Source organism: Taudactylus pleione, unplaced genomic scaffold (assembly GCF_031769625.1).
Source record: "Taudactylus pleione unplaced genomic scaffold, aTauple2 ptg000021l, whole genome shotgun sequence".
Taxonomy (NCBI): domain Eukaryota; kingdom Metazoa; phylum Chordata; class Amphibia; order Anura; family Myobatrachidae; genus Taudactylus; species Taudactylus pleione.
In genome coordinates, this window is record NW_028284423.1 from 10,917,328 (window position 1) to 10,941,150 (window position 23,823).

Consider the following 23,823-nt stretch of genomic DNA (forward strand, 5'->3'; position numbering starts at 1 on the left):
GTTGCACATACAACAGTCAACCATAACATTTAAAACCAATGACAGGTGAAGTGAATAATATTGATTATCTTGTTATAATGGCACCTGTCATGGGGTGGGATGTATTAGGCGGAAAGTAAACAGTCAGTTCTTGAAGTTGATGTACTGGAAGCAGAAAAAATGGACAAGTGTAATTATCTGAGCAACTTTGACAAGGGCCAAATTGGGATAGCTAGACGACTAGGTCAGAGCACCACCAGAACGGCAGGTCTTGTGGGGTGTTCCCGGTATGCAGTGTTTAGTACCTACCAAAAGTGGTACAAGGAAGGCCAACCAGTGAATCAGCGACAAGGTCATGGGCGCCCAAGGCTCATTGATGCTGGCTATGATAGAAAGGTGCAAAACACACATTACATTGCAGTTTTCTGTGTATGGAGCTGCATAGCTGGAGACTGGTCAGAGTGCCCATGCTGACCCCTGTCCACTGCCGAAAGCCCCTACAATGGGCAAATGAGCCTCAGAACTGGACCATGGAGCAATGGAAGAAGGTGGCCTGGTCTGATGAATCGCATTTTCATTTACATCAGGTGGATGACTGAGTGTGTGTGCGTCATTTACCAGGGGAAGAGTTGGCACCAGGATGCACCATGGGAAGAAGGCAAGCCAGTGGAGTTAGTGTGATGCTCTGGGCAATGTTCTGCTTGGAAACTTTGGGTCCTGGCATTCATGTGGACATTACTTTGACAATTAGCACCTACCTAAACATTGTTGCAGACCAAGTACACTCCTTCATGGCAACAGTAATCTCCTATGGCAGTGACCTTTTTCAGCAGGATAATGCACCCTGCCACACTGGAAAATTGTTCAGGAATGGTTTGAGGAACATGACAAAGAGATCAAGGTGTTCACTTGGCCTCCAAATTCCACAGATCTTAATCTGAACAAGTATCTGTGGGATCTGCTGGAATAACAGGTCCAAGCCATGGAGGTCCCAACTCGCAACTTACAGGACTTCTTTGCTAACATTTTGGTGCCTGATACCACAGGACCCCTCCAAGGTCTTATGGAGTCCATGCCTTGATGGGTCATAGTTGTTTTGGCGGCATGAGGGGGACCTACACAATATTAAGCAACTGGTTTTAATGTTATAGCTGCACAATGTCTATATGCATGTTACATCCCAAATTTCTGCCCTAGGATGTCTTCTCACCCAGCAATTTAAGTAAGCTGGTCTTAACAATAGCATTTAAAGTGTACCCTTCTCCAACGCCCTGGGAACTGCCCAGTGCAAAAACATGTTTATTATTTGTTTCCTCCAAAACCTAATTCATCATCCACCCAACCATTAGCCCTGCAGGTGTGTGGGGGCATAGAGACTCAATTCTCATCATCACAGCCCCATCACTGCTGCAAAATGCCAGCGGGTACAAGGGTAAAATGACGCGATTCTACAGTGGAGTGGGCAGAATCTGGGAGGGTTGGCCACTCTCCTGGTAGTTTGGGGGAACTCACCGAAGTTTTGCAGTCTGGGCACATATGGAATAGGGTTGTTAGCAACAATTTCCAACTTTACTCGTGTAAATTGCTTATGGTTTCGTGTTTTAAGCTATTACCATTAATAAAAAATCACCAGTAAAAGCTGGTGCTAAAAAAAAGTCCTGTACATTCACAGCCCTGAGTAACAGTAGTTTCATATTGTGACATTACAAGTAGTCAGAAATACATATTTATCACAGAATGACTCTGACTGACTGATCCACTACAGAACATGTAACAGGTTACAGCAGCACAGACACAGACATACAGTTATTGTGCCAGAGTACATATCTCACACATCTGTATGTATACAGGAACAAATAAAAATGGGTGTGGGCACTGTTGAAAGAAGGTGTAATATCTGGCATTCAACAATAAAGGAAACTTGTTTAACAGCAACACAATTTAAAGGTGCAAAAGTTGTGCTAAACAAGTGAACCATAGTGAGAACATGTTCGGGGCGATTAACAGTTAGGACAAGTCCAGCCACTGGGTGCAAATAGATCTAGGGCCTGCTGCGTCCACTGGTGCATCTGTTGTCGGAGTCGCAGCTGCAGTAATATGCAAATGCTATTATCAGCTTTCCCTTGGTGCACTAGCCTGAGTCTGAACGTGCAAGCACTGAAATGCCCACTTTCAGCATCTGTGCGCACTGTACTAACACCAGTGAATCTTGACATGTCACCATTGGTGCATCAAAGACACTTGCACTGGCCCTACGATAGGTGTCATTTTTTTGTCTGAACATGACTGCGGCTGTGCGTATGAGAACGCAGATGCTTTCACCGACACACCCGTAACACTCCCATAACACAACCATAGAAGTATTTTTTTTTTGTATTCACTTTAGGCCACCTCCCAATCACCACCCAGGATCGCCCATGAATTTGCTGCCACATTTCTCATACCATCTCTTCCAATTGCAGAAGAATCGATGTACATACATTCTGTGTAACACACACGCTGTAGGGGTTTATCAAACCTTTTCGCGCATCTACAGTGGAAAATAATCGCTCAGCTAGGTGAACATCGACATTGCGTTCAAATTGCCTGCACCTATGAATCAAGCCTCCTGCCAGTAAATGTAGGAAGCACGCAATAGTATCTGCCCTGCATGCAAACAGTTTGCATTGCACCTATGGCAGTGCACCATGGTATTTGCAATGTAGAAATTCTGACACAAGAAAAGTGTGGATTCCAAGTGCGGATACTTGGAGAACCACAAGTACCCGCATGTGGGTATTAAGGGCCCGCTGGTACCTCTACTCCCACTGCAAAAGAAATATTAAAATAATGACAAGACACACACACTGTAGGTTGTATATAGTGCGACTTTAAGTACAGACTCGTGTCAAACTCGCTGCGAATTGATATGAGTCCATAGTCGCACTAAAACTCGGACTCCGTTACAGAACATTTTGCCCCATGTCTTTATTTCATAGTCACCATCCCTTTATTTCATGCTTTTTATTTATACATTTGGATGGGTTTTTTGTACAGTATTTGCTGATATACTCGTATTATGAAGTGAGCATGTAAATGAGTTTTCTTGCATTAAATGCATCTAGATTGAGCTAATTATAAATGAAATGGCCAGCACATATTTATCATCATCTCACAGGACATGTAAAACATGTATGCTTCCAGAGTGACGGAAAGCCTGTGTGCCTGAGGGCACCTACGTTACAGTTTGACACTTCTGTAAGACTGTATTGCTAACTACTTAAAATTATAACAAATCTTGTTTAGTTGGCAGTGAGCTCCTGTAGCATATGGAATTTGATTGGACATCTTCTTAAGTTCAATAACTTTAGGAAAACAGTCAAAGAAACTGCATACTTTTATCTGCAGTTGTAAATTAAATGATGATAATTGAGGATAACCGCAAATAGCAAGTAAAATGTTTCCTCTAAAAACTGAAAATCCAGTTTTGAGTCGTGTGTCAGAAGTAACGACAAAAAATAGGACCGGTTTTAAAGAGTTTTAGCTGGTTCCCTTGCTTGAGTGTTTGCCTTTGTCAGACCCTAAGATAGTGTCATAACTAGGGGGGGTTGAGCGGGGAATGTGCCCTTGGCGCTGGCAGTGGGAGGGGGCGCTGCTCTACACAGTTAAACAAATACACCGCCAGCGCCGTGTAGTGCATTCATTGACTGTGAGTGTACTACCCGGCGGCGGTGTATTTGATTTAGCAGCCAATAAGAGTCAGACAGATTCTTATTGGCTATTGCACCCAGGGCGTGTTTTTTGTGTAATGGGCACTACTACTGGGGGCACTGCATAAGGGGCACTACTGGGGGCACTGCATAAGGGGCACTACTGGGAGCACTGTGTAAAGGGCACTACTGGGGGCACTGTATAAGATGCACTAATGTGGGCACTGTATCAGGGGCACTGCATAAAGGGCACTACTGGGGGCACTGTATAAAGGGCACTACTGGGGGCACTGCATAAGGGGCACTACTACTAGGGGCATTGCATAAGGGGCACTACTACTGGGAGCATTAAGGTGCATATGGAATGGAAACGAATGTTCCCAGAGTGACAAGTTGGGGGGAGGGTGCCATTTTTCATCCTGCCCTGGGCGCCAAAGACCCTGGTTACACCACTGCCCTAAGCTATATAAACTTTTGGAAAGGGACGCAAGTAACTACTTATATACCATTATTATTTAAGTGTATATTTCAGGAGCTAAGCATTTAGCATTAAGTAGAAGGGGTCATGTTGGAAAGTCAGTATTTTACCTTTAAATGTACACAGAAAATGTTCCTCCTTCTCATTATATCTATTCTTCAACATAATGCGTTTAGAGTATCTAATATTTGTTAGGTAATAGGGTAACACTTGTTTCTGCCTTCTAAACATGCTAAACATATTTTCTTAACATAAATATACAATATATTACAAAATATAACATAAACATACAATTCCTGTGAAAGTGACGGATAGCAAATTCTGGAAAGATGACTCAACATCCTTACTGTGGAAATACCAGTCCAAATAAAATTCACTGGGGGTGATTCAAATGTTGCGTGGGCGGCGATAACTAATGAGTGCCCAGTTTTGCAATTCAATTGTTCTGAGCGCTCATTAATTATCGCCCCCTTCACGACCTATTAGACCGGGTTTAGCCGTGTAAAACAGCCAAACCCATCTAAAGTTGTGATTAGGGAGCCCTATCTGTGGTTTGCGCGCCCTAACCACTGGTTTCTCGCACATTTCTGCTCGCACTATCCTGAGGGTGCGAGCAGAAATATCGGCATCGGCGGCTATCGAGCTCAGACGCAGCAGCAATTGAATTGCTCCGTCGGGCTTAAAAAAATAGCCACTGTCAAAACAATTGAATCATCCCCACTGTTTCTGGACATTTTACTGTTATCTAGCCTTCTATCAATCAATTGTTTTAACTCATGGTAGTGAAGTAAAGCCTTTCTTTTTCTGTGCATGACTATGACCTACTAAAAATAATAATTGTGTGACTATGCCACTAAGACCCACAGCAAGTTTAGTCATTGCTGAGTGATGGCCTAAATGTGGGTGACTAATCCTGCTAAAACAAATGATGTCAGACTATTTAAAAAACATATCTAAGCTTTTAAAACCTCCACTGTATGTGCTATGAGTACCCAGTAAGCATATCTCTTTTTGGATCAACAAAAACATTGCTAAATATAATGGATGATCCCTACCTTTTCCACTTGTACTTTGTATTTTAAATAGAAGTGTTGTTATCTAGAGGAGAATGTGACACAGCATGACTTCATGGAGCTAAAGCTTAGTGGTATGCCAGATTTTTTTCCACCGAACACTTAAATGCCCATACCCAGCAATTTCAATGGGACATGTTATCTTTTTATTGATTATGCACTGAAAACGCTGACATGGTCTGTGGTGACAATCACAGGATGTAAGGCTAAGTCCCAAGGGTGACAGCACACTGTAATGTTGGTGCCAGTAAGTAGTGTCATGTGTGTGGTCTGTAACCTGTAAATAATCCCAATACTCAAAATGAAAACATTTGTCATTGGTCATGGCACAAATGTAGTGAGAAGATGACCATTACTGGTCTGTGTGTGCAGAAGTCTTATGACCTCACTAGCAGGATGCAATAGTGTGTGACTAGAGTGAATGATAAACCTGCAAGCTTGTCCTATATATAAAAGTTTGGGGCCTGGTACTTTGGGGGCTATATGGATAGGACAGGGACAGGGACAGGTGTTTTGGGGATTGCACCAGGCTGCAGCAGGTGTATTTTTAAGATTTTTTTCAAATCTTCACTTTAGAGAAATATGCTAGTACCCATTTTCATGTACCCCAAATTTGCCTCGATACTTATTTTTCCAAAAAGAAATTCCTTTCTATCATTTTCAGCGCTTATAACAGCCAATTCTGACACTTTAAGAACACAAAACACTTTTATTAGGGCTATGAGAACACCTCTATATTGATTTCTAATGTTAGTGCAGCTTTTTCTGGGGTACAGACTGATTTCCCCTAAATCTTATGGACATTTCACCAGTTTTGCTTTTCAACAATTTCGGCTGACTTTCCGCTTCTTTTGGAATTGAATACAGAGATAAGCGGGAGCGCGCAGAGAAAAAGTATCGCCTAAAAACACGCGAAGGCGACCACCCACAGCTATAGCGAGCGGCCAGGATGATGGTCATCGTCGGGCAAGACCATCGGGCTTGCGACGAGACCCTTGTGGTAGGGTCTCCTGGCCGCAAGCCCCAGAGAGCTTTCGGCTCTAACAGAGCCGAAAGCTCTCCCACTGACATCACTTGTGATGTCAGTGGGGCCAGCCCCAGACGGTAGGTGTTCTCATGGGAATGCCTCCGTCTGAGCAGCCATCCCCCCGGCCCATCCACCAAAGGGGGCGTGCTGTCACTCAACACCGACAGCACGCCCCCTTTGGTGCGAAACCTGGAGCGACGGCTTGCCCGTCGCTATCCGGGTCTCGCGCATGCGCACGACGGGGCTGGCTTCGTCGTGCGCATGCACTCTGGGCCACCATCGACCTGGTTGCGAGCGCTCAGCGCTTGCGACTGGGTCTGAATCAGGCCCTCAGTGCAGTGCATTATAAGTGAATATAGGACACTGCATTGCAATATGAACTTAACTATTCCGATCTAGTGAATGGTGTACAATCTCAAAAGCTTGTGAGTAGTTATTTAAATAGCTATATACAAGAAATCAGAAATAAGTGCATGTGGTCAAACCCTTATCGGAAATATAATTATGTACAAAAGTACCCAGTAGTTTGAATAAACTGTACAGTTGTGAATGTTGTGGAATAGTGGTACTATAAACAACATTATACCCAGTGCAGGATTTATACAAGCCAGCTTGCACTTTAGATTAACCATAACGTTCAACCATCCCAATTTCATCAGGACAGTCTCGATTTGAGAAGACTGACTTGCTGTCCCATGGAAATTTGGGAGGCATGTCTATATTGAGCTAGTAGGTGCATCAAGTGCGTCAGGCAGTTCAAAGGTGCTTTAGGTGGAGGGGAGGAGGTTGGGGCAGAACCTATGCAGTTACTTATAATGTTGGGTTATATGGATTAGCTGACTTTTGAATAAAGTCGTACTCATACTGCTAATGTTCTGTAAACCAAAGCAACCAATCTGATACATTTAATTTATATTGGACTGGCTTTTACAATGTAGCGCTATATACACCACAATATTAAAAAAGCACCAATATAGAAAAACCTGGTAGAGATTCATAGACTAGAGGAAGTAATATAGTAAATATATGTAAAACCATTGTGTCTTTGTCCTAAACAGTTAATAAGAAAAACTGAAAACAGAGATCTTTAAAGAGAACTAACATAGATGATTGTTTTTATAAGGTATTAGTTTACATAGGTTACATTTCAACATTTTGCTTTTATTTTGAAGAATGTGTATGGTTCCTGGGTGAGCAATATTTATTAGTCCACTCAGAGTGTTTATGATAAGTCTGAAGTACATGCTTTCCTCTCACATTATGGGGCCTATTTATCAAATAAAATTTGCCTGATATGCCCCAAAAACAGTAATTTCCAGGGAATATTAAGTATCCCAAATATTAAGTATCCCTTGAATGTATCATGAAGGGACCGCAGCAGACATCTAAGGGGGCAGCTAAGTTGTCAGATGTACTAAGCTCCGGAATGCGATGGGATAATGCCATTTCCAGATGGCGTTATCTTATAGTAGCCTATGGGCTACTGATTTGCTAATTTTTAAGACATATATTTGGTATATCACTCATTTACCTCTAGTAAATATTACATATGGGAAAAATATTGGAAAATAATAGCGACAGTTTACTAATACGTAATGAGTACATTACACACCAGTGTCTGACTATTCCATTATTATGTTTTGAACATGTATAGAGCCAGTGAACCTAGTGTACCCTACAGTACCTTTCTCAATATAACGATCACTCTAATAAAATGCTATATTTGCATTAAATGTTACAGGAGTTTGGTTGGGCTCAGGCTAGAATGTATATGGTTGATCGAAACAGGAAAGATCACTTTTCATGAACTATACTATAATCTGCTGTAACACAAGAGACATATTTTCACCCTCAGTTGTAAGGAGGATTAGCTGTGCAAATGTTTCCAGGGTGGTAATGGCAAATTCATAAACAGAATTTATAAATGTGCTGGTTGCCTTTCTTTCTTCTCTAAAATAAATGTTACCTGTTGTTATTATTATTAATAGAGGACATAAGGCCTAATTCAGCAAGGATCGCAACTGCGATTACGTATGCAGTCGGCCAATTGTTGCATTCTGCGCATGCGTATACGAACCCTCCATTCCGATTGGGACGCAGACCCATCGCAGAGTGATTGACATTAAGTACCATTTGGGGGTGGTGACGGGGATTGGTCGGCGAAACACAGGTGTGCCAGGGAGTTTGAACGCTGTTACAGGGGCGTGCGGAAATTATCCACTGCGATGCCATACACAGCTTGTGTACTCACTGCGTGCGATGAGGTTAGCAATTTCTAAGTAAGGTCAGAGCTTGTGCAAGTGTGCGTGAGGCTGCGATTGTACTCGATGTTACTGATGGTTTTGCATTCTCACTAAGGATTACGGATGTGTGTAAGGTAAAGTGGGCATCCTTATGTTGTGCTGCGACGGCATAGCGATCGCAGTGGATTAGCATATCATCGTGGTGAGACTGCTTGCATAATCGCTATTGCAATCGCAGTTTCGATCCTTGCTAAATCAGGCCCATAATCAAATGTGGGTATCTGATCTAAGGAATTTATCTGATTGCTATTTTTGGGGTCAGAGAAGAAGAAAACCTTTGTGAGGTTAAAATGGAAACTGTTGCAGTAGGGGTTTTGGTTTGGATTTTACGGTACCAACCTACTTACAATTTATTAAAGCTTATACTAACTATTGGATAATGAGTATACAAACCTATATGGTTTGCCATATCTTAGAACGGATAATAAATCAAAGCTTCAAGTTGTACTAAAGAAAGAAAAGTTATACAGGTTGGACAAAAATAGTTAATGATGGTTGCCATACAATAGTTTTCATACCATGTACCATGATTTCAAAACTGCAAAAATGTAATAAAATAATTAACAATTGTAAAAAAAATATTTTATAAGCTAAACAATGTAAATTAGTTATTGTTTAAACTCAGCTCTTCATTTATCAAGTGGCCATCAAGGTTTGCTACATTATTATCTATTATTTCTCCACCGACTGCCTTTTAATACATTTTGGAGAAGCAATAATAAGCCTTTTAATGAAAATGCAGAAAAAGGGGATACATTTGCCCCGTTGTCTCTTCGTTAGCTCTAATATAAGATCTCCTGAAAGAGACTTTTTTATTTGTTGATATAATGCTTTTTTTATTTGCTGATATAATGCCACTCTCCTCTTTTAATTAAAATACCCATTAAAATATTAATGACTTTAAACAAGGAGGAGAAACAGGTGGTACTCTCTCAGCTGTCATGTGATATTCTTAATTATAGTAATACTAATGTAAAAGCACTGGCTCAGTGCATTAGAATACTGTAGTTTCAAATGTGGCAACACATTACGCCAGTGGATCTCTACTGCCATAATGATGAATCAGTAATGTTCTACTGCTACTCCGCCAATAAAGAGAGATCAAGGATGCCAAATATTTCATGGACATCCATGATGTCCCCTCAATGATTTTATAAGCATCTCTGATCCCGCAAGGATGCCACACATTTTAGGGATCTTTGAGGGATCAATAATGCCAGTAAAGTATGTGGCATCCTTGAAGGATCAAGTTGAGTTGCTTTGACCATGTCATTCTTTGATAAAGTTGAGTGCCTATTCTACAGTATTTAATAACATAGGTTAAATTTAGCAATTACAGTATTTAATCTACAGTGCATTAGATCAAAGCTATTTGGTAGCTGAAATTTACTGTATTCTGTAAGATTGCACATAACTTTTGTAAACTGAGCACTGATAGGAAAATAAAGTGAAAATGAAATTAAATTTGATATTTTTCCTTCAGGTGCCATTCTGTACAGTGGTCCTAACAGAACAGGCCCACGCATACTATTATCCGCCCACGCATACTATTATCCGCCCACGCATACTATTATCCGCCCACGCATACACTGAACTCTCGGAACTTCTTAGCTACAGTAGCTATGATATAATAAGCTATTCATAGCTTTATCTTTGAGTAGGAGCACCCTATTAGTATACACAAATGATGGCAAATTATATTCTAATTATATAGAACAAGTAATCTAAAGTTTCACATGAACCTTTGTGTCATGGGAAACGGGGACTAACTGCCTAAAATGATGTGACTTCTCAGTGACATACAACCACCAATGCTGTGCTATTTTTATTCCATTTATGTACCAGGAATATAATCTGGGTGTATATGTACAAAGATTTTCATTATGGATACTATACTATGAATACTATACCACAAAGTGGGCTGCAGGGTCTTTGGTCTAGTTGGGAGATTTTGAGGTTTCACTCTCTGACCAAGAATGGATACTCAGAAACCCCCCTTCATGTGAGTATGCTGCTTCCCTTGCTACTGTCCGGAGCCAGGAGCCGTTGTCACGTCGCTAATATCCTCAGGCTCAGCCTCTGACATTACTGTAATCCCCTGCAGGGGAGAGGAGCGGAGCAGGAGGTGGGCCCATCAGCCAGCAGCACTAAATGTGGTTGCACCAGGATTATAACGCTGGGCAGTGTCTGGGGGAGTGTTTGCCGTTACTGACTCCTGAGTGCCTGGATCCACCACTGTGGTGCCCCCTCAAGTCCGGCACCCGGGGCACGTGCCACCGTAGCACTCTCCCCAAATCGCTGATGATCCCTGCAGCAAATGGTTTCCTAGTCACAGGCTGAAGTGGGATGTAGTTCATATTCCAGCTGTCGGGATGGTGGCGCTCAGAATTTCAGCGCTGGAATCCATACACCAGTCAGAATCTCTGCGTCGGCAAGTATTAGTGTTAGGGGGAGGGTTAGGTTTATGGTTAGGGTTAGGCACTAGGGGCAGGGTTAGGGTTAGGCTGCAGGGGGGGTAGGGTTAGGTTTAGGCTGTGGGGAGGGAGGGTTAGGTTTAAGGGTAAGGGTATGGTTAGGATACTTACCTGCAGGAGTCAGTGTCAAAACCCTGTCGGGATGCTGGCGTTGGTATTCTGACCGCCGGGATCCTGAGTGCCGGCATCTCGTACCCAACCTGCTGAAGTGTGCCTGTGACTAAGAAGCAGTTTGCAGGAGGGATCAGCGGCTTCTCTCACTATAATGTCGGTGAGGTGAGCTGGCTGCAGGGGAAAGTGGGCCCCGGAGGTGCTGCAGGCCCCATAGCAACCGCACCCCTGCACCCACGGTAGCTACGCCCCTGCACACGTGTACTATTTCAGTTACCACAATTATGTTTTGTTTTTTTCAAATTAATTTGCATGCGCTTATCGTGCCTTAAGCCTCATACACACTAGACGATAAATTGGACGTTTATCGCGTTCCATATCGTCCAGTGTGTATACAAGACATTGTTAACGATACGCACTCCCGCGGATCGTTAACGATGTCTTTCATTGCCCGTACTTGCAGGGCAACCTGACGACATCGTCAGGTTCTGCAAGTACGGGGATGAGGGAGGGTGACGTCACTGAACGATATTGTTAACGTTATCGTTCAATATGTTTGCTCAATGTCGTTAATGACATTGGGCCGGGCAGTGCAGGGGAAACACTTAACAATATCGCTCATGGAGCATATGATTATGTGTGTATGTGGCTTCAGAAACACATCTTAAATGTAGAAATTCTGTACATAACCTTACTGGCTGTATTTTTTATATGAAAACATATAGTAGGGTTTATATGAGAAACTGTCAGTGTGCACTAACAATGCAGTGTATTCCTCATATAGGTATTCAGGTTACATTCATTATATTGTGAACACCACAAGAAAAATGTGTAGGCAACACAGTATAGACTGGTGCAAGTGTACCCTAATGATGAAGAAGGCTATTAAGCTAAGCGTAAGTATAGGGGGGTGGGACAGTTGCAAGGATGCATACAACGCTGTATATTGGCAAAAATATTCATTCATTCGTGTCCTCAAAAAGGCAGCAACTGCATCCAATTTGCATTCAACTGTGCATTAGGCCCAACAAATCTAACACATGATGTATAATTAACTTGTTTAACTGTCCAAAGATATTGACAAGGCTCATACATTTTTTATAGTCTGTTAGCAGGTGTTCTTGTTACCTAGAAACGCCCTCAGATTATGCTGGGTACACACTGGTCGACATATCCGCCGATTAGTTGAACAGACGATATATCGTGGGCCCGTCTGCCAGTGTGCACAGACGATATGTCTGTGAATTACGTCGTTCACAGACATATCGCGTTGGTTGTGCTGCACTGCCGATGGCAAATATATCTGCACATCGTGCAGTGTGTACGAGCGGTTAGCGGGACCGCAGATGATCGTTGTTCAGTGTGTATGAACAACCTTCATCTGCAGCAGATATATCTGTCAAGTGTGTACCCATCTTTAGCCTCATGTATGTCTGAGGACTCCAAAGAGGATTACAGTCAGGGGCTGGCTGGCAACTTTTAGCCTGGGGGGCAAATGCATGCAGGCGGCCCTGGCAGAAGAGTAGCGTGTAGCCAGGGTGTCCGAAGAATATGCGTGCTACGGCGCCCCCCCCCTCAAGTGTTCCAGGGAGGAGGCGGGTCCATATGGGATTAATGTAAGGTAAATATAAAGATTTAAAGATTAGGGCAGCTCCCTGTTGTAGTGCCCATATGCAGTGCCCCCGTGTGTCACAGGAGAGAGCACCCTTATGCAGGCCTCCAGTAGTGCCCCCAGTAGTAGTCCCCCCCCTTGTAGTGCCCCCAGTAGTAGTAGCCCCCCCTTTGTAGTGCCCCCAGTAGTAGTAGTCCCCCCCCTTTGCAGTGCCCCCAGTGGTAGTAGCCCCCCCCTTTGTAGTGCCCCCATTAGTAGTAGTCCCCCCCTTGTAATGCCCCCAGTAGTAGTAGTCCCCCCCTGTAGTGCCCCCAGTAGTAGTCCCCCCCTTGTAGTGTCCCCAGTAGTAGTAGTCCCCCCCTTGTAGTGTCCCCAGTAGTAGTAGTCCCCAGTAGTAGTAGTCCCCCACCCCCCTTGTAGTGTCCCCAGAAGTAGTAGTCCCCCACCCCCCTTGTAGTGCCCCCAGTAGTAGTAGTCCCCTTATAGTGCCCCCAGTAGTAGTAGTCCCCTCCCCCTTGTAGTGCCCCCAGTAGTAGTCCCCTCTTGTAGTGCCCCCAGTAGTAGTAGTCCCCCCCTTGTAGTGCCCCCAGTAGTTGTAGTCCCCACCCCCCTTGTAATGCCCCCAGTAGTAGTAGTGCCCCCCTTTGTAGTGCCCCCAGTAGTGCCAGACTCCCCCCCAGTAGACACACATAATATAAGAAAACAAAATAAAAAAAAACACCTGAATCCCCGCTCCCGCCGCCGCCATCTGCTCCTTCATGACGTCTCTCCCATTGCCCACTGCGGGAGCCGGAAGATGGAGCGGCTCCCGCAGTGGGCGCAGCAGCTAATGAGAGTCTGACAGACTCTCATTGGCTGCTGCTTACAACAAGCACACAGCTGCCGGAGCCAGCGGCTGTGTGTTTGTCAGTGTAGCGCTGACCGAACTCCGTCCGGTCAGCGCTACACACGCGGTGCAGTCTGTGTCACAGTGACACAGACTGCAACGGCCCGCGGCCCGCATGACGCTGCGGCCCGGGGGGCACATGGCACCCTGCCCCCCGGCCCAGCCCGCCACTGATTACAGTGCTCACTTTCCACGAAGGGAGACATCTAAATTTCCTGGAGCTCTCTCAGACTACCAGGAGAGTAGGCCTTCCACCCTTCCCTGATAAAATGGCCAACCCGAACGAAGGTACATCGGGGTACCTTAGCTGTTATCCGTGGGGGGGGGTTAGGTTTAGGCACCACAGGGGAGTTACAGTTAGGCTCTGGGGAGGGACATTAGGGTTAGGCACCACTTGGGGTTGTGTTAGGGTTAGGCACCACTGGAGGGGTTAGGGTTAGGCACTAAAGGGAGACGGTTAGGTTTAGGCACTAACGGGGAGGGTTAGGTTGCGGGTGGGGCGGGTTAGGGTGCAAGAAGGTAGGGTTAGGGGGAAAAGGGTTAGGCTCCGGGGGGATGGGGGTTATGGTTAGGCTACGGACAGGGGGGATAGAGTTAGGCACCACTGGAGGAGGTTAGGGTTAGGCACTAACGGGGAGGGTTAGGGTGCAAGAAGGGAGGGTTAGGGTTAGAGGCAGAAGGGGAAGGGTTAGGATACTTACATTCCCCCTGTCGGGATACTGAGCATCGAGATGCCACTGTCTGCATTTTGACAGCGGGTATCACGACTGCCGGTATTTCATACCCAACCCGATTGCGAAGCAGACAATCAGTTTAATGCTGCAGAACGCCAGTGTGCATTCACAGACATTCTGACGTGTCAAGCAACTTCACAGAGGAAGTGTGTACAGTATGAGGGTGGTAATAACAGGCATAACAGAAGGAAATGAGAGAGCACAAGGTGTGTTGTAGTAAGTTGGACAAATAGGCTGGCAATAGACTCCCTCTCTCTCACCCCCAGCCGTGATTGTGGATTAGATTACTGCTTTCCCAACCATGTCAATCTTATACAGTACCCCCAGCTGCAGAGGGCATCATCCTACAGACGGGATGCCGGCATTCGAGATTCTGGCAGTGAAAATCCTGACGCCGGCATCTGTCGGTCGGTATGCTAACCTTCCCCCTCTCCCTACCCTAACCCTCCCTTCCTGGTGCCTAAACCTAACATCCCCCTCCTCGCACCCTAAACCTAACCTCCCCCTCCCCACATCCTAAACCTAACCCTCCCCCTAACCCGGCTACTTACCTTCGGGATTCCTGCGGTCAGGATTTTAGGCTGCTGGAACCCCATGTGCTGGGATATTGAACATATCCTCTTACAGACAGGACAGCTGCATCCTCGGCTGTCCTCTCTGTTCATCACAGCAGAGGACCATTGCTGTTGGTCAACACCATGTGCCCTGGCTCCTACACTGCGCCTGAAACGGGTCAATTAAATTAGTTGCAAGGGGGTCAAGTTGCTATTGCAACATTGTGGAAACGCAGGCAATGGCACCTCGTCTCGCCCCCTTTGCGGCTTGATCTCGCCCTGTGGGGCAGCGAACAAAAATCAGCAAGTTTGGAGCTACTGTATGTGTGGCATACAACCACACTTACTTGTGAGGGAAAGATAAATGAATTGACCTCTTAGTGTTGAGTGGTGTGTTTTCATTGGAAGCACATACTGTATACATAGGAAATCTTGTGTTTGTCGCTGATAGGCAGGGATAAATCCTGATTACTTTAATTAAAAGCACAATGTATATCAGATACAGGGGGAGATGTATCAAGCCTTGGAGAGATAAAGTGGAGAGAGATAAAGTACCAATCAGTCAGCTTCTGTCATTTTACAGGCAGTGTTTGAAAAATGACAGAAGCAAACTGGTTGGCACTTTATCTCTCTCCAAGGATTGAGACATCTCCCCCAGTGATGGTAAACTCTTGTGGGCAGTTGTAGTGTATGCATGCCACAAACACTAATATGCAACAACTACTGAGGAACACATCAACACATAATGGGCAGATGTATGAAGCTCTGGAAAGTGATTAAGTGGATAGTGATAAACGACCAGCCAATAAGCTCCTGACTGTCATGTTACAGGCTGTGTTTCAAAAATGACAGTTGGGAGCTGATTGGCTGGTCGTTTATCACTCTGCACTTTATCACTTTCCAGAGCTTCATACATCTGCCCCAATGATTTATCACATCACGTACAGTACATAGTAATATCTGTCGCCTATTGTTATATAAAATACTTAGGTACATCTAGGCTGCTGGTAGCCACCTGTATACTACGTAACAGGCTCCTATGTACTGTATTAGTCACACTAGCTAGCCCTGTCCCAGCACCTGGCAATATTGGTCACACAGGCGCTGTGCGCTGTTAGGATTAGCCGCTGCTGTGTCCAGTGTTAGTTACAATAATCTTACACATAGGCAGCGCACAAAGGGAGTCCTACTGCGCTGCAGTTGTGGCACAGCTACTGGGGATGAGGACTGTGCCAATGTGGTCATTAGATCCTTCACACAGCAGGTAATGAATGTGAGTGTGCCCGCAGTGCAGCTCCCGCCCCTTCCTTGTACACAGGCTGGAATGTTGCACACAGGGGGAGGACTCTTATTGTGACAGAGCAGCAGCTGGACAGCAGCAGGAGAAGCCGGCGTCGGGTTATTATATACAGACTAATCACTGAGTCATGACGCTGGTGCTGCTTCGGCTGCTGATTCTCTCTGACACAGCGCTGCTTCCCGGCCACACGTCACTGTGACTTCCCGGCAGCCGGGGAGCGGCTCACTGCCACTACTACTACCACCACTACCACTACTACTAGTGCCACTACTGCTGCTGCCGCCAGCCCGTGCTGCGGAAGGTAAGATGCTGCAGGGGCGCTCTCTGCTTGCCCTAGTAATGATAGGAATACATTGTTAAAATTGACAAATAATCTGTAACAGTATTTTAACCAACATATAAGTAATTTGTATTCCATGTATACACCTGTCTCTTTCAGACTGTTTCCTATCTCTTTTGTTGAACTTCTGTACTGTGTGTATCCTGTGTACATTAAATTAGATAGATAGATAGATAGATAGATAGATAGATAGATAGATAGATAGATAGATAGATAGATGGGTAGAGTAGAGAGATAGATAGATGGATAGAGAAGATAGATAGATAGATAGATAGATAGATAGATAGATAGATAGATAGATAGATAGATAGATAGATAGATAGATGGGTAGAGTAGATAGATAGATAGATAGATAGATAGATAGATAGATAGATAGATAGATAGATAGATAGATTTATGACTGGAGTTTATGAGAAAGTCATTGTCAAGACTTTTTCTTTAATTGTTCCATTTGATGTTTCTTTTTATTGTTTCAGTCTGTGAAACGTGACACAGTCCTAAAATGAATCAGGCAACATAAATAGACACAGACTGACAATTCCATTACCCCCAATTAGAGAATTGTAGTAATAGAGATATATGAGAAAGGCTACTTGTAGGTACGCTGCAGACTGGGTTTTTCCTCATAGCTGGTTACTATGCATTCAAATACATTATAAAATATTATGTATTCATTATGTATTAAGGCAAATTCTCCAGCTCACATTGGGAAAGGAAAACTGCCCAGAGCTGCTCTTGTTCACACTGTGGCTTATGAACATTTCTTTAAAATTGAGTTTCGCAGACAAAAATACTGCAGAGTTTCCTGGCAGAAGGAATGTATTTTTAAGGAACGCTGGGAAGGAAAATGAAAGACTGGCCTTCTAATGATGTGTTTACAGAAACTTGGAAAGTAGAGATGAAGGGTTGGCTTTTGGAAAGAGACCAGCGTCTGCTGAGACGACATAGTGGTCTGGGGGTTTAACATCTAACCTTGGCTTTAGGTGGTATAAAAGTTTCTGCCTAGGTTCTGTTTAAGGGATTAGCGTTACTGATAATAGGTGACATATTTTGATTGGCTTTAATCATGTTTGGTTCAAGCATTGTCATTATTGTTCTGTTCCTGAAGAGAATGATGGTTCATGTATGACTTTTGCCTTTAGCTAGTGAGATACTGGGGCAGTAATTTAGACCACCTGACATTATTCCATATTGCTTTTTTAATGTAAACTAGCCGCCTCCGTGTGGTATGTTATCCTTGTTTAAGATATATCTACAGATTTGTTTGATATTCTACAATGGTCATACTTATTAGTATTACATTATTTAAATAGTTGCATACACAGATAGATGGAATTTGCTTCTATATTGCAAAACCAAAATATGGCCTGAAAAAAGGCACTAGCTGAGCCTGCACTATACACAAGATGCATCCTCCCGTTTGGCAAGGGTAGCATGTGCTCCCGCTTTACTATTGGAGAGGCCAGTAGCATATCTGCCAGCCTTACTTCTGCAGAGAACAGTAGTATATGTGTCTACTTTACTCCTGAGGAAAACAGTAGTATATATGCGCTAGCTTTACTCCTGGGCAAAACAGTAGTATATGCATAAGCTTACTCCTGGGCAAAACAGTAGTATATGCATAAGCTTACTCCTGGAGAGAACTGTAGTATATGCGACAGCTTTACAATCCTGGAGAGAACAGTAGCATATGTATATATGTACCAGCCTTACTCCTGGAGAGAACAGTAGAATATGTATCTGCTTTACTCATGGGGAGAACAGTAGTCTATGTGCCTGACTTACTCCTGGGGAGAACAGTAGTATATGGGCCTGATTTACTCCTGGAGAGAACAGTAGTATATGGGCCTGCTTTACTCCTGGGGAGAACAGTAGTCTATGTGCCTGACTTACTCCTGGGGAGAACAGTAGTATATGGGCCTGATTTACTCCTGGGGAGAACAGTAGTATATGGGCCTGCTTTACTCCTGGGGAGAACAGTAGTATATGGGCCTGCTTTACTCCTGGGGAGAACAGTAGTCTATGGGCCTGCTTTATTCCTGGGGAGAACAGTAGTCTATGGGCCTGCTTTACTCCTGGGGAGAACAGTAGTCTATGGGCCTGCTTTATTCCTGGGGAGAACAGTAGTCTATGGGCCTGCTTTACTCCTGGGGAGAACAGTAGTCTATGTGCCTGACTTACTCCTGGGGAGAACAGTAGTCTATGTGCCTGACTTACTCCTGGGGAGAACAGTAGTCTATGTGCCTGCTTTACTCCTGGGGAGAACAGTAGTATATGGGCCTGATTTACTCCAGGGGAGAACAGTAGTATATGGGCCTGCTTTACTCCTGGGGAGAACAGTAGTCTATGTGCCTGACTTACTCCTGGGGAGAACAGTAGTATATGGGCCTGCTTTACTCCAGGGGAGAACAGTAGTATATGTACCTGCTTTACTCCTGGGGAGAACAGTAGTATATGGGCCTGCTTTACTCCTGGGGAGAACAGTAGTATATGTACCTGCTTTACTTCTGGAGAGAACAGTAGTATATGGGCCTGCTTTACTTCTGGAGAGAACAGTAGTATATGGGCCTGCTTTACTTCTGGAGAGAACAGTAGTATATGGGCCTGCTTTACTCCTGGGGAGAACAGTAGTATATGGGCCTGATTTACTCCTGGGGAGAACAGTAGTATATGGGCCTGCTTTACTCCTGGGGAGAACAGTAGTATATGGGCCTGATTTACTCCTGGGGAGAACAGTAGTATATGGGCCTGCTTTACTCCTGGGGAGAACAGTAGTCTATGTGCCTGACTTACTCCTGGGGAGAACAGTAGTATATGGGCCTGATTTACTCCAGGGGAGAACAGTAGTATATGTACCTGCTTTACTTCTGGAGAGAACAGTAGTATATGGGCCTGCTTTACTCCTGAAGAGAACAGTAGTATATGTACCTGCTTTACTCCTGGGAAGAACAGTTGGCATGGGAAAATACATTTGAAAGAAACACAATTTATGTGAAAAAAACGGCTAAATTGCATTTACATCCAACCCTGCTTGCGCCCATATGTCTATTCCTATAGCCTTTCTACCTTTGCCCTTCCCTAAACATTTATATGCAAAAGAGGCAGCATTTTAATGGGATAAAACAATAATGGAATTATGGCCTATCAATTCACCAGGAATTACTGACATCACCGATGTCACAATTATACAAGCTCCTTCTACAAAGTATTGGTATAACATATCACTTGTTATAGTGGTTTATATTTGCCGTATTGTACAGACACATTTCTTGTATCATGAAAATAACACATGCATCTAAACATTAAAAAATAACAATTTATGTTTCCTGTAATGCTTACATAAGCTTCACCCAGGGTTGTTGTACTTGTAGCCTTCAAAGACTCTCTAAGCCAACAGGACAATGCTGACGTGGTTGTAATGTTGCTTAAAGCTTTTTACCGTGTTGATATTATAACTTTAAATATGCTTTACTATCATGTTTAAAGTTATAATGCTAATACAGTTACAGTGCTTTAAGTAACAATACTACTGTGTCAGTAAATAACTGTTGGCATTGTGGCACTTTTATACATTAAAGGCAGAAATGTGCCAATATATTTACAGACTGCATTCACAAATGTTAGGTCAGAAACTTGCATTACAGCATATTTCGCTCACAATAATAGCACATTAGAAAACGTATATTATCATTATGGCACTTAATAATATACTGCACATGCCGTCGGTTGTTGGCAATCATTCTGTTTCCATTGGATATTTTTACACTTCCTAACCAGGGAAATTTTATACCACTTTCATGAAAAATTTCCTAGCACATTATTATTTTTTTAGTTATTAATAATACACTTCCTTTCAGAGGTGAAACTAGACATTTGTTGTCCCTATGGCAGAACTTTGTAAGGCCCAGGGTGAAAAAAACAAATGTTGGCATTGGCAGAGGAGGTGCCCCTTGGCAGCTACTGCCACTGCTACTATGGTACTACTGCTACTACTTTGATGTAATGGTGTAAATACTGTATATATACAGTATATATATATATATACCTGTTTGGAAGCGTATCTTTTGCACCTGTTATAGGCATGTGTAGAAATACGTGGTTTTTGTTGAGTAATTTGCCTCCTATAGCTTTTATGCCAGCTGAATGTAAGGATAGGGTAATGTGAATGGGCGGTTACTAATAGATAATTGACCCTAATAAAAGGGAACCTATCACAGACCATTTTTTTCAAGAAACTCCTCTTACTACCTAATTAGCAGTAAGGAAGGGTCTCATAGATGGGGTCTCTGTGGTTAAGACGGTTCAGATCCCAGGACCTCATTCAGAGTCGGTCGAAGCGGCCACACGGTGGTACGCCACCGATGTTCGGTATACTGCGCATGCGTAAAGTTCGCAATGCGCGTGCGCAAACTAGCCGCTACGATCAGAAATTTCTCTCTCCTTGAACACAGCCAGGTCGGTAGTTTGAGTGACATATTGAGGCGTTTGTGGGTGGTAACAGGGGAAGGTGCTTGAAAACGGGGGAGTGGAGATCCGAACGCAGCCGTGCCTCATTATGCGAACGGCGTTTTATGGGAGTGCATACGGTTTATGGGAGTGCATAATTAACAAAGTAGCGTCATGGCACATGTGACATGGGAGGTTTTTACACTGACATGATCGTAGAGCTTAAGAGAGGGTATGGTCAACCTTAAGCTCTACGACCAGTTCTGATGGTTCCCGATGGTCTCGATTAATCCTTATATGCCCGGAGATGACGTGTAATGCGTACAAGAAGGGGGCGTATTTTTTTGTCTTCCGGCCACTTCCTCCCCTTGGTCGGCCAGCTACCGATCCGAACTTAGGGACGCTACTTGCGAGGGAATCATTTGCATATCCGGCCCCTTTTCCCGTACGACCGAGCAGCAGCTTCGTCCGACTCTGAATGAGGTCCCCAGTCCCTTGCCTTCACTGGTGTGACAGTCGGGTGACTTTAAATTTTATCCTCACTGAATGCGTTGGTGTGAATTGCAGGTGACTGGCAGCAGCAACATGGGATCTCCATGTGCTATTTAGGGGAATGGAATTTTTTAGGACAATTGATCCTAGTTGATGTCTACTTTCAGAACGCAATATGTGTGCACACTGAGCTCGAAATAGCTCATGATGACAAATAGAACCCAATCCAAGTGTCAATGCTCTCTTTAGGAGCCTTCAATCAGTGTTAAAGGGGCCTATTTATTAAAGTAAATTTCCCCGAAATCCATGTGAAAACAGCAGTTTCTGCATGATTCTAGTATTGGGGCATTTACCAAATGCAATTAGACAAACTATCTAAGGGTACTACAGATCCCGTTACTTGCAATAGGGACTGCATTCTTCAACAAGCTTGGCCCCGTTAGCTTTTCGGATCCCTCTCTGATAACCACCGCTCTCTCATGTGCAGACTGACAGACAGACGTAAAGTGTACGTGTAAGTGAACAGTAAAGTGAACGTGTAAGTGAACAGTAAAGTGAACGTGTAAGTGAACAGTAAAGTGAACGTGTAAGTGAACAGTAAAGTGAACGTGTAAGTGAACAGTAAAGTGAACGCGTAAGTGAACAGTAAAGTGAACGCGTAAGTGAACAGTAAAGTGAACGCGTAAGTGAACAGTAAAGTGAATGTGTAAGTGAACAGTAAAGTGAACGTGTAAGTGAACACTTTACTTTAAAGCCTTCGCTGAGATGATTGGGTTCTGCAGTAGTAATTAATTAAATGCCATTTAAATAAGTATATATATTTAGAAAGCTTAGACTCTAAGACAATTACTCAATGGAATTTATCATTGGTTATGTTACTCAGAGATGGACGCTAATGCGCGGCTGCAGTTTCTTTTGGATTCCCTATTGCTATAATATGTAAATCAGACTTTCCCTTATGTAATTGTGATCGCCAGAGATAGCAAGCTCCGAGATGCCAACTATCAAGGTCCGTGGACAATGGAAATCCACCGCTGTACTCAGACAATTCATCATTGGCGCACTATCGTGTTGACCATCAACACTTGCGATGCCTTATGGCTGAAGCATTGTCTCCTTTTGCACTTTTTGTAATCATGACCTCTGTGGTTGTGGCTATGCATTTAAGAACGCAGCCCTGTTCACTGACACTCCTATAACACGAGATGGCCCTTTTCACGTCCACTTCACACCACCTACCAGTCACCTTCCTTTAACTCCCATGGTTATCCACAGCCAACTCTATTACAAGTGACTCAGGAGCTGATTCAGACCCGGACGCGTTCGCTCGTAGCTGCCGATGGTTCACATTGTGCGCATGCATATGCATCGCAATGCACGTGCGCGAACCACTACGAAAGATCGGGAAGCGTTCGCTCACCCAGCATAGACAACCCACCTGAATGAGTGACAGGTCAAGCCGTTTGTGGGTGGTGACAGGAGTAGGCCACTAGAAGCGGGGGAATGGAGGTGCGAACGCAGGTGTGTCTGATCGTCTTAACGCCGTTTCAGAGGTGTGCATAATTAACAGGCAGCATCATAGTACTTGTTACCTGGTTGTATTTCACACTGAAGTGATTGCAGTGCTTACGGCAGGGTATAGTCAACCTCAAGCGCTGCGATGGCATCCGATGGTGCTCGATGTACCAGTTTATTTCTTTATTACCAGTTACTTATATAACGCACACATAGGGCCTGATTCAGGCTTTGGAATAGAGAGAGTTATCTCTCTCAACTGATCATCTTGGTGAAACCATGCTGCACTGCAGGTGGGGCAGATTTATAATGTGCAGAGAGATTTAGATTTGGGAGGGAGGTGTCCAAACTGACATCTAAATTGTAGAGTAATAATAAAGCTGTGCAGTATTTGTGGGCTACATGTAAAAGCAACCAGTATTTACCACACATGTACATTTTTTTTAATGTATTTACACCCCTTACATTGCAACATGGTTTGTCCAGGTACACAGTTAAGTGCTATCTCTCTCTCTATTCCCAACTCTGAATCAGGCCCATATTCCGCAGCTCTTTACAGAGAGAATATTTGGCCATAAATATCAGTCCCTGCCCTAGTGGAGCTTACAATCTATGGCCCTCATTCAGAGCCACTCGCTAGCGGCAGTACGCTCGTTCCGAGCGATGTTCGCACATCTGCGCATGCGTACGGTTTTTAGTACGCATGCGCGAACCAGTCAGTGCGGCCGAAAATCATTGGTACGCAATATAGCGAGGGCCTGCTATTTTGAGTGACAGAATGAGGCATATGTGGGTGGTAACAGGGGAAGG

At 44.0% G+C, this 23,823-nt stretch overlaps 1 protein-coding gene across 3 annotated transcripts in view; it reads left to right on the forward strand.

Annotated features, from left to right (window-relative positions):
* Positions 1-23,823, forward strand: part of PALLD (palladin, cytoskeletal associated protein) — a 405,467-nt gene that overhangs the window by 283,946 nt on the left and 97,698 nt on the right. The window contains exon 1 of one of the 3 annotated variants that reach the window (XM_088448444.1): positions 16,377-16,521. The exons of the other annotated variants lie outside the window; for them this stretch is intronic. The gene's annotated coding sequence lies outside the window, so the exon portion shown is untranslated. Of the gene's footprint in view, positions 1-16,376; positions 16,522-23,823 lie in introns of those variants that run through there. 3 annotated transcript variants of the gene reach the window in all.